The sequence below is a fragment of the Meriones unguiculatus genome (genome assembly GCF_030254825.1).
Source record: "Meriones unguiculatus strain TT.TT164.6M chromosome X unlocalized genomic scaffold, Bangor_MerUng_6.1 ChrX_unordered_Scaffold_30, whole genome shotgun sequence".
In the NCBI taxonomy this organism is placed as follows: Eukaryota; Metazoa; Chordata; class Mammalia; order Rodentia; family Muridae; genus Meriones; species Meriones unguiculatus.
In genome coordinates this window covers 4141217-4153502 of record NW_026843706.1, presented here as the reverse complement: position 1 = coordinate 4153502, position 12286 = coordinate 4141217, and the positions used below count along the sequence as shown (strand labels likewise).

Below are 12286 nucleotides of genomic sequence, written 5' to 3'. Positions count from 1 at the left end.
CAACACCAACCCCTGTCACTGCATAGAAACAGAGTTAGGCATGGCCCTCAGTGGCAGCTCAGGATGAGACCTCACCATAGATTCATGTTGCAGGGCCAACCACTCACAACAGGCTACTCCTCTTCACTTTTGACTCTCTAGTTCCATCCTTCTTCATAATGTTCAAGCTGCTTCACTTCTCTTTCTTTCACATCTAAATATCACATACGCACACATTGTGGTAGTTCCAGCTGCAGGTTTGCCACACAGCTGGCAGGCCCCTGGGTGATATCCTCCAACCATGCTATCTATTTTAGTGGCAAGTAGATGGATGTCTATTGTTCACCTACACCATGTGCTGGAGGCAAGTCTGTGGGTAGCATGATGGCCCACAGGGTCTGTCTTCCTCCTCCTGTGCTTGCTGACTGGATTTGATTTTGTTTGATTTGATAAGTCATAGGCAAAAGTAAGCTTTGGCCACCAAGTCAGACATCAAGCTAAGATTAGCAAAGGACTTCCATCTACTCTGTTCCTGGCTGATGTAAGAACACCACCACCAAGATGTCCCTTTGCCCATTGCCAGGGTACATAAAATTTATAATTTTATTTGACAACATATGACTTAGTAAAATAAAAGCCAATAATTTTCATTATATATATATATATATATATATATATATATATATATATATTGTAACCATACTCTGTTATTTAATTTATTTAAAAAAAATCCTCTCACATTTCTAATGCAGGGACCCTTTTTAGGCTTTTAATTATCAATCTCTGATGGCATCACTTCTCTGATGGCATCACTTCTGCAGAGTACATTTATTTTTCTACCTAACACGAAGAATCTAAACTAGTCTTGCTAATTTGTTTAACTGCTCATTTCTTTACACTATTCTAATAAATAAGCTCACACTAGACAGGAACTCTGATGGGCTTATTAGACTTTGTATCTACATAACAAATGTTCAACAGCAGCACAGTGAAGGAAGGAATGAAAGAGATTAAAATGAAAGTTAAGTGACGAAGATTACAAAAGGCTTTAAAGAATCACATATCTAAAAATAATCTTTTATATAATACACAACAACTTTAGACAGCAGAATTTATTTTAGAAATACAGATATAGAATTCCGAAGGTTGTTTGAAATATCAGTATTTCTTATAACATAGAAAGAGAGCAGGAGTGAATTTCAAGTTTCATAAAATTTTGATTACTTTTTCTCATTAAGAAGTCATTATATATTGTGATTACTAGCCTTGGAAAATTACATATCACTGCTTCTTTAAAAAACTTAATGAAGTTATCTCTGGGTGATTTTTTTCATTTTGTTTTCTCTTGGGGACTTTTGAAATGAGTGTGGACTCTTTTTTTGCATTAAGAACAAGAAATAAGTACTATGCTTTAACTGGGTAAAAGGGGGGTATGGTTCAAGAAAAAAAATGAGGATTAACTTTAATTAAATATTTATTTTTTATATTAATTACAGTTTATTCACTTTGTATCCCAGCTGTAGCCACCTCCCTCATTCCCTCCAAATCCCACCCTTCCTCCCTCATCTCCTCCCTGCCCCTAAGTCCACTGATAGAGGAGGTCCTCCTCCCCTTCCATCGGATCCTAGCTCATCAGATTTCTTCAGGACTGGCTGCAATGTCCTCCTCTGTGGCCTAACAAGGCTGCTCCTCCTTCGGGAGAGAGGGGTCAAAGAGCCAACCACTGAGTTCATGTCAGAGACAGTCCCTGTTCCCTTTACTAGGGAATCCACTTGGATACTGAGCTGCCATGGGCTACAACCAAGCAGGTTCTAGGTTATATCCATGCATGGTCCTTGATTGGAGAAACAGTCTCAGGAAAGACCCCTGTGCCAAGATATATTTGGTCCTTGTGGAGCTCCTGTCCTCTCCAGGTCTTGCCAACAATCCCTCCTTTCATATGATTCCCTGCATACAACCCAGATGTCCCTCAACAGAGGAATGGATACAGAAATTGTGGTGCACTTACACAATGGAATATTACTCAGCAATTAAAAACAAGGAAATCATGAAATCTGCAGGCAAATGGTGGAATCTAGAAAAGACCATCCTGAGTGAGGTATCCCAGAAGCAGAAAGACACAGACGGTATATACTCACTTATAAGTGGATATTAGACCTATAAGGAAAAACATACATAAAGTCTGTACACTTCAAGAAGCTAAACAAGGAGGACCCTTGGTAAGATGATCAACCTTCACTTAGAAAGACAAATGAGATGGACATTTGATGTAGGTGAAAACAAGAAACAGGACAGGAGCCTACCACAGAGGGCCTCTGAAAGACTCTACCTCACAGTACATCAAAGCAGACGCTGAGACTCATAACCAAAACTTGGGCAGAGGATTAGCTTTGATGTGAATAAATTTTATTGCAGGCTACCAGGTCAAAAAGCACAGCTGTGAAGAAAAATCCAGATGTTTGCCTTTCAGTTTATCCAGCTCAGTGCAGGCATCATTTAAAAAGTATTTCTCCCAAATGCTGAATACTGAAACCTGGACAAGCAAGAAATCTACTTGGTAAAAAATTACTTCAATATATACACAAAATGTTTTTCAAAGGGGTGGAATTAAGTTTACAACCTTGGGTGCTTGTTTACATACATATTCCTTTTATTTTAATTTTTACTTATTCATTTTACATCCCAGTCATAACCATCTCCCTTCTCTCTTCCCAGTCCCATCCTTCCTCTCTTTCCCCCCTCTTTCTAAGTCACATCACAGCATTCTGGAAAAACTCTTTGAGATCAGTCTAGTGTAGTGAATAGGGAACCACACCTTCATGCAAACTTGCTCCAAGCCTTCATCTACTCTAGAACCTTGGGTGGGATGGGGGTTTTAAGCCTGGATTTTTTTTCCCTACAAATGTAGTAACTGTTTTCTCTTTTAACCCCAAGCTTATCAAATGCCAAAAGGAAAGGAGATATGAACAAAGACTCTGAGCTCATCACAATAGATAACTCCTCATATATATCAGGAAAGTGATTTTCACATTTTATTTTTGCCTAACTTCTTAAAATGGTTATTTGATTATTCAGTAATCTTTCCTGTGAGCATTTATAGCTTTTTTTGATTCTCTAATATAACAATATGAACTTTTCTATAGATCTGGGAAAGAATAAAAAACTTGTCTTCAGTTATCAGCAGAGCATTCTGCCACACTGATGCTGTCTTCTCTAATATCTACAGAGTGCTTCCAAATGCTCATCAGTTCTTCTACTGCCAATGATTCTCTGGGAAAGGAAAAGGTTGGGCTTGCCCATTTCTCCTTACTGCCTTTATACATTCTGTGAAACCCATGTGCTTGCTTGTGCCCTGAAAGAAAACTAATGAATTCTGTTTCCTTCACTGACAGCAATCAGAGCTGAGCACAGGCAGCAGTGATGCAATTGGCATTTGAATCATCATGCCCACGGTTCTGCACCTGTGCCACTGCCAGCAGGGGAGAGGCAGTACAACATAATACTTTGCTTATCCACATCCCCAGGGACAGAAGCGTGTACACAGCAAAGAAAACAAATTCCTGATGCAGATGCTTTCTGTTAACAACCAATATGTACAGTTTAGTTGAACCATTCCCTAACACCTTATATTTTGTTATAATATTTACACAACATTGTATAAATATCTGTAGTTTCTCTGCTCAGCAAAAAGATTCAAACTTTGAAGGCTGTGGAGTTTCTTTTTTCTGGCTATCAACAAGGCCTCTGGTGGTTTAAAGTTCAGAGCAAATGGACTAGCACAGATTCCTGAACCAGTTCTCAAGATTTAACCAGAGACACCAACCTCACATAGCTACAGTAATCTGTTCCATTTTCTTGGAGACATTAATCAAAAGGGCTCTTCCTCCTTGATTGCTTCTGCTCCAGCAAGACAAATTTCCTGTCCATGTCACATCTCTAAAATAGAGTCATAATGGAAGAGTTCTGAAGGATACCAATGCCTAGTCACTCTTCATGTCTGGTACTCTTACCCACCCCTCTCTCTCACCCAACACATTAATACACCCGAGTTTCTTACAGAGGCAGAAATCATTATTTCTGCTACCAGAGCTAGAACTCCTTTTTCCTGTGCTCTCTGCCTCCACTCAAATGCAGTTACTGCAGTTAAGATTAGGGACAAAAGAAAAAAAAAATACTTGAGAGTTCAATTTGGTCAGATATTCATAAGAAGTAGTGTTACTCCTGTCAAAAACGAAACCAAACCAGCAATGTTGAATAGGAAAAAGGGGTGGGGGAGGAAGTGTGAGACAAGGGAGGGGGCTACAATCGGGATGTAAAATGAATAAATTATAAAAACTAAATTTATAATAAAAGAACTAATAGTTATCCCCTGTGCTCTGTCCAAAGTTTGGACAGAGTCTCTGCATATGCTTCTATCCCCTGCTGGGTGGAGTCTTTCAGAAGACATCTATAGTAGGCTCCCATCTTGTTCCCTTTCTTCAACCACTTCTAGTGTCAGAATTTTATTAGCTCTTGTGAATGGGAATTAAGCATCCTCCCTAGGGCCCACAAAGAACAGGAGCTCCACAAAGAGACAAACAAAGCCAAAAAATCTGGGCATGGGAGGCCTGCAAAGACTGATACACCAACCAAGGACTGTTGGTGATTATTAATATTTAATATTGATTCATCTTTTAGTTAAAAAGCAGTTATTCTTAAACCAGCTGTATACCCAAATCAACACACAGAGAATAAGATTTATTTAATTAACCTAGAGCACAATAATGGGCAATAGTTACTCCATCCTAAACCTCCAAGGCCTGCATAGCTTCCTTCCATTAGACTTCCCACATTATACTTGTTTTTTAGTCATATCTTAGGTCTGGTTCATCTCTCCTAATGGTTCCGGGTCCTCTCCTCTAGGCACTCTCCTCCCATTGCTTCTTTCTTCTCCCCTCTGGACAGGATGCCCCACCTTATTCTCCCCATTGCTCAGAATTGGCTGGTTGTTTTTATTGGCAGCACAGAGACCAAAGGCAGCATGTTTACACAAACTTAGAATAAATATCACAATGCAATGTCTGGATTGAAACCAGATAATAGGGGAGAGAAATCAGCATTTGAATGAACAAGGGTAAAATTTATACATTCCAAAATAACATTATATCAACAAGGGGGAAAGCAATATTTACTAACTGGTATTTAGTGTATATTTTGTAAAATATTAAACTCAAATATATAAATAAATATATAACTAAATACTGTAAGTTGTTACTTTGTTATGTTATCAACATCTAAAATGGTTGCTGTGATAAAACACTGTAATCATAATTAATTTGGAGAGGGAAAGGTTTATTTCACTTACATTTCCCCATCATAGTCCATCATCAAAGGAAGTCAGGGCAGGTGCTCAAGGCAGGAAACTGGAGGCAGGAACTGGTGCAGAGAAAATCTCCAATTGGCAGCTCACACTCCCTGTAGATCTCTGAGTGAGGGGATCAAGGGGTGACTCTTTCATGAACTGAGTTGACTGCTCTTTGATCATTTGCCTCTGATGATGCAGCCTTGCCAGGCCACGGAGGAAGAGGATCCAAAAGGCCCTGATGAGACTTAACAAGCTATGGGCAGATGGCAATAGCAGAGAACGCCCGCTTTCAGTGGACTAGGGGTAGGGGAGAGGGGGAAGAAGGAGGGAGGGTGTGACTGAGGGAGCTGAGAGAGGGGGCTTCAATCAGGGTATATAATGAATAAGGTGTGAAGAAGAAAAAAAAAAGCCAGAAAAAAAGAGAAAACCTCAATGGAGAAAACGTACTCACCAAATTACCTGTAGATAAGCCTGTGGTGGGTGCTTTTTCTTGACTGTTGATTGATGTGAGAAAGCCTTCTCACTATGGTCAGTATCATCCTTGGGCTGGTGATCCTGGATGGTATATATATATATATATATATATATATATATATATATATATATATATAACAGGCTGAGCAAGACATGTGCAATGAGCCATTAAACAGCATTCCTACAAAGTCTCTGCTTCATTTCTGACTACCAGGTTCCTAACCTGCCAGGTGTCCACCACCCCTGACTCTCCATCATGGTGGACTATAAGATGATTTTGGTTTTGGTGTTCTACCACAGCAATAAAAACACTAAGATGAGGAGAGAAGATGGTGGAGGAGAAGCAACAAAACCAAATTTTGTTTGAAAATGCCATAATCTAATGTGATGTATTCTAATTTAAAACTTTTAAAATAATAAAAACTTGATGTTACAAGTTATCTCAAATACACAAGTAGAATGATTAAATTGCGATTATGGAGTATCAAATGGCACAGAAACACTTATAGAAATGCTCAATGTCATTAGTCGTGAGGGAAATGCAAATCAAAATGATCCTGAGATTTCACCTTAACACCCATCAGAATGGATAAAATCAAAAACTCAGGTGACTGCACAGGCTAGAGAGGCTGTGGAGATAGAGAAACCCTCCTCCACTGCTGGTGGGAATGTAAACTTGTACAACCACTCTGGAAGTCAGTCTGGCGATATCTCAGATGATTAGAATAGTGCTTCCTCAAGATCCAGCTATACCACTTCTAGGTATATATCCAAAAGAGGCTCAAATACACAATAAGGATATTTGCTCAACCATGTTTGTTGCAGCTTTATTTGTAATAGCCAGAAGCTGGAAACAACCAAGATGCCCCTCAAGTGAGGAATGGATACAGAAATTATAGTACATCTACACAATGGAATACTAATCAGCAATAAAAAAGGAAATCATGAAATTTGCAGGTAAATGGTGGGAACTGGAAAAGATCATCCCAATTGAGCTATCCCAGAAGCAGAAAGACACACACTGTATACACTTACTCATATAGACATATAATATAAGTTAAACCTACTAAAATCTGTACACCTAAAGAAAGTAATCAAGAGGGAGGACTCTGGCTAAAATGCTAACTCCTCATACAGAGAAGCAAAGAGAATGGACATCAGAAGAAGGAGAAAACAGGGAATAAGTTAGGAGCCTGACACAGAGGACCTCTGAAAGGCTCTGCCCTGCAGACTATCAAAGCAGATGCTGAGACTTATGACCAAATTTTGGGCAGAGCACAAGGAATCATAGGAAAGAAGGGGGAAATAGTAAGATCTGGAGAGGACAGAAACCCGACAAGGAGAGCAACAAAACAAAAAATCTAAGCACAGGGGTCTTCCCTGAAACTGATACTCCAACCAAGGACCGTGCACAGAGAAAACCTAGAACCCCTGCACAGATATAGCCTATGACAGTTCAGTCTCCAAGTGGGTCCCATAGTAACAGGAACAGGGACTGTCTTTGACATGAACTGATTGGCCTGCTCTATGATCACCTCATCCTGAGTGGGGGAACAACCTTACCAGGACACAGAGGAAGACAAGGCAGCCACTCCTGATGAGACCTAACAGACTAGGATCAAAAGGAAGGAAAAGAAGACCTCCCTGACCAGTGAACTTGAGAAGGGGCATGCATGGAGAACGGGAGGAAGACAGAGATTGGGAGGGGAGGAGGGAGAGAACTACAAGGAGGATACAAAGCAAATAAAGTCTAATTAATAAAACAATTATATAAAAAAATTGCTCTTATATATTCTGAAGAACCATAATCCAGAGTTCTTAAATGAATAATGGTGTTGGGTGTGATGATACATGCTTCTACTGCTAACACTTAGGAGGCTGAACAAGGAGGATTGTGAATTATGGCTGGCCTGAGTTATGTAACAAGACTCTGTCTCAAAGAAACAAACAAACAAATAGTAATGATTAAGCCCTGAGACATCCATATCTTGTACTACTACTCAAAAACAAAAACATGTTTTCTCCTTACAACTATTACACACAGCTTAAGTGACTCTCAAAGAACTTGTGCTGAGTGAAAAAAAAAAAAACTGTTCTAGTTTACAAAATCAAATGTTTCACTTGTGTAACATGGTTGTAATACCATAATTACAGTAATGAAGAAAGTTTCCGAAGTTCCGAAGAAGGAAGGTGATTATGATTACAATGGATGATATTTATTATTATTATTATTTATTACAGTTTATCACTTTGTATCCTGGCTCTGGCTCCATTCCACTTCTCCTCCCAATCCCACCATCCCTCCCTCTTCTCCTGCTATGCCCCTCCCCTAGTCCACTGATACTGAAGATCCTCTTCCTCTTCTATCTGACCCTAGCCTATCTGGTCTCACCAGGGCTGCCTACATTGTCTTGCTCTGTGGCCTGGTAAAGCTGTACCCATCAGGGGAAGTGACCAGAGAGAGTGCCACTGAGTTCATACAGAAAAAGCCCCTATTCCCCTTACTGTTTGCATGCAAACAGATGTACAGATTTTAGTAGGTTTGTCCTATGTTGTATATTTATATGAGTGAGTATATACCGGGTGTGTCATTTTGCTTCTGGGACAACTCATTCAGGATGATCCTTTCCAGGTCCCACAATTTACCTGCAAATTTCATGATTTCCTTATTCTTCATTGCTGAGTAATAATCCATTGTATAGATGTACCACAATTTCTGCATCCATTCTTCAGTTGAGGGGCATCTGGGTTGTTTCCAGCTTCTGGCTATTACAAATAAAGCTGCTACAAACATGGTTGAGCAAATGTCCTTTTTGTGTACTTGAGCCTCTTTTGGATATATGCCTAGGAGTGGTATGGCTGGATCTTGAGGAAGCGCTATTCCTAGTTGTCTGAGAAAGTGACAGATTGATTTCCAGAGAGGTTGTACAAGTTTACATTCCGACCAGCAGTGGAGAAGGGTTCCCCTTTCTCCACAACCTCTCCAGCATGTGTTGTCACTTGAGTTTTTGATCTTGGCAATTCTGATGGATGTAAAGGGAAATCTACATATTTCTTAACATATATTAATTGGACAAGGTAATGGGTTTAATTATGATATCGCTTCATATGCATACAATATACTTTGGTCATATTCACCCCCTTAATTAGATTTTCTCATCCCTACTTCTCCTTTTCTCTTTCACATCCCTAGTAGTTAGACTAAGTCTTGATGCTAAAGATGGAACATTTGAGGGAATCCTGATCTTTGATCACAGGGACCACTTAAAATGTCAGAAATCACCGCACATAGCCTTCTGTTAGAATTGCCTCATGATATATTTGAAAAAAAAAAAGTGGGACCATCAAATAGCTTGTGTAGACTAAAATTACTGGCATCCAACTTTTCATACTTAAAACCATTTCATAAACACTTGTTTTGTGGCTTTCATTATCATTGTCTTTTTTGATTTTAAGATTTATTATTAGTTACAATTTATTACAATTTATCACTTTGTATCCTGGCTGTGGTTCCTCCCCTCTTCTCCTGCTATGTCCTTCCCTCTTCTCCTATGCTCCTACGCTAGTTCTCTGACACTGGAGGTCCTCTTACCCTTTTATCTGACACTCACTTATCTGGTCTCATCAGAGCTGGCTGCATTGTCTTCCTCTGTGGCCTGGTAATGCAGCACCCCCCAGTGGGAGGTGAACAGGGAGCCTGCCACTGAGTTCAAGCAGAAAGAGCCCTTATTCCACTTACTGAAGACCTACTTGGACAGAGAGTCTGTGGGCTATATCTGAGCAGGGTTTACATCCTCTTCAGACATGGTCCTTGGTTGGGGTATTGGTCTCTTCAAGCCCTCAGGGCCTAGTTTCTCTCTCTCTCTCTCTCTCTCTCTCTCTCTCTCTCTCTCTCTTTAGTTCTCCTATTGAAGCTACTGTCCCCTCCCTGTTTTCCATCTCTCCCGTCTTTTATAAAATTAAATGCCCTCGGCCCACAGTTTGACTATGAGTCTCAGCCTCTGCTTTGATACCTGGAAAAGTAGAGAGTCTTTCAGAGGCTCTCTGTGGTAGGCTCCTGTCCTGTTCCCTGTCTTCTCCTCCTTCTGATATCTGTTGCATTTGCCCTTCTGAATGAGGACTGAGCATCTTCCCAGCGGTCTTCCTTGCTGTTTATCTTCTTTAGGACTATAGGTTTTACTGTGTTTATCTTATGTTTTATCTCTAATAAGCATTTATGTAAGTGTATATACCATTTGTATCTTTGCCTTCTAGGTTACCTCACAGTGTGGACTTTCCTAGTTTCATCTGTTTGCATGCAATCTTCATGCTTTCATTGTTTTCACTGCTGAGTAGTATTCCATTGTGTTAATGTACCACAATGTCTGTACCTGTTCTTTGGTTCAGGGACATCTAGGTTGTTTCAGTTTTAGGCTATTTATGAATAAAGCATACACGAACACCTAAAGATTGGAGAAGTTCTGTTTTATTTAAGTGATTTGCTGAAATTCAACTCTATCATTTTTAAAAAAGATGTTCACTCTTATTCTTTTGGTGATATTTTCTTCAGCACCTCACACATGGAAAAATACATCACACACTACATATTTTATAATGATGCACATTTTGTTGTTTTCTTTTATAACATTACACAACTTTCAAGGATGAAAAAAACAGTAGAGGTATTTAAAAGGGAAGGTACATTATTTTAAAATTCCCTATAGAGTGAAGATCCTTCTTTTATTAACAGCATTGGAGGTAAAACAAATCCTGGAGTCTAACTCACACTAAAGTCCAAAGTTTAGAAAGGACTGGATTTCCAGTGCCAAACTTGTGGCTTCTCAACACTATTCACTGTGGTGCTAGTATTACATTATTTTTTATTTATTTATTTATTTATTTATTTATTGATTGATTGATTGATTGATTGATTGATTTATACAGGTTCTCAGATATCCATCTGGCCTGGAACTTGCTAGGTGGCCAAAAATGACTTTGAACCTTTGATCATGATGCCCCTACTTTCCAGGTGCATTTCTGGGATTCTAGACATGCACCCAGGTTATGCAGCACTGGGGTTGAAAGCTCAGGTGTTGAACCTGCTAAGCAAGCTATATCTCCCAGCCTCTAATGATATGCTTTACTAGGGTGATGTGTTTGGCCCTCCTGAGGGTCTTTAAATTGCTTAATATCGGGTAGGGCACAAGCAACACCACGAGGAGGTAGTTGTTGTCTAAGTGATGTGCAGTCTCTTTGTTGGGATGTTCCAGATGACCTCGTATCTTTCATTGTGTAGGTTCTACAGTCCATATCCTGCAGCAGTGTTCCCACCCCGTGTCAGGAAACACAGAGACACTCATCCCTGAGGCCTGGGAAAATGACTCAGTGAGGGAAGAAGCTAAGACCATTTGCTCTACAAACCTAAGGACCTAAATTCAAATCCCCAGCACCAAGAAGCAGCATGCCTGTAACCTAGCATTGCAGAGTGGAGACAGGTGCATTCCAAAGATCGCTGGTCAATGAGCCTAGCTGAATTGGCTCCTGCCTATTCACACGTGGACAGGGACACATGCACCTGCGTATTCACATATGTGCAACAGCCCCACCTAAGAAATGTCCAACCCTTTTCATGATTGCCCTGAGAGAAAGCATCAGGAGAAAGAATGTCTTCAGTGCTACCTGCTAGCTTGGTCTTAATCCTCTAAGTGTCTGCTAGACATTGGGTTTGCTTGTCTGGCTGGTACCACTGTAGGACCCAATCTGCTCTGCTTCTTGTCTACCCGTGTGTTATTTCCTTCTTCATTCCTATCCCACCTCCTTCCCCACCCCTTCTTTCTTCCCATTCCTTCCTTCCGAGTTCCACCAGAGATTCTCAGGGATACATTTGTTTTCAAATCAGGTTGATTTTATTTTCGCCAAGATCAAACTTCTGTGTACTAGGTATTCACTCTATACAGGTTGACCTTGCTTTGACTGCAGACTTTGGGACAGAATTCTAGGTGGTGTTGGCACTGTGAGGTTATTCGCTTTCCGGATCACTCGAAGACATGCTGGAATTCTCAAAGATGTGGTCTGGTCCCTTCTCCTTTGCACTCATGTCTTCCATGGGGAGGTGGTTTCGACCAGCCCGTGCGCTTCCCTTGGCTCTCTTTGATTTGTTAGGAGCAGTTGTCGTTTTGGCAGCAGCCTTCCTCTTCCGAATGCGTGGTTGGATCTTGTTGAGCTTCCTGGTAGTCCTTCGCACCTGGAAAGACCACAGAGTAAGGTGTCAGGGCATATGAGTCTTCGAAAAGGTGGACTCCATGAAGGAGAATGTAGGAGGAGGGCTATGGGTTGAGAAAGGGGTTGATGCCAGGCTAAAAAAGGACTAGGAACAATAGGGAGGGGAAATCACTGGAGAAAGGAGGAAGCTTAGCTTGGGCCTTCTTACCTTCCCACTGCGTATGCACTTAGAATGACCCCTGGTATTTCCAGTAGTCTTGGTTTGGCACTGAGGCTTAGTCTTGGCTC

The 12286-nt window shown here is 40.5% G+C and overlaps 1 non-coding gene across 1 annotated transcript; it reads right to left on the bottom strand.

Moving 5' to 3' along the window:
• Nucleotides 1-426: 426 nt before the first annotated feature.
• LOC132651532 (small nucleolar RNA SNORA48) lies at nucleotides 427-568 on the bottom strand. Its single transcript, XR_009589149.1, has one exon. It is a non-coding gene; the product is annotated as a small nucleolar RNA SNORA48 (small nucleolar RNA).
• Nucleotides 569-12286: the final 11718 nt, after the last annotated feature.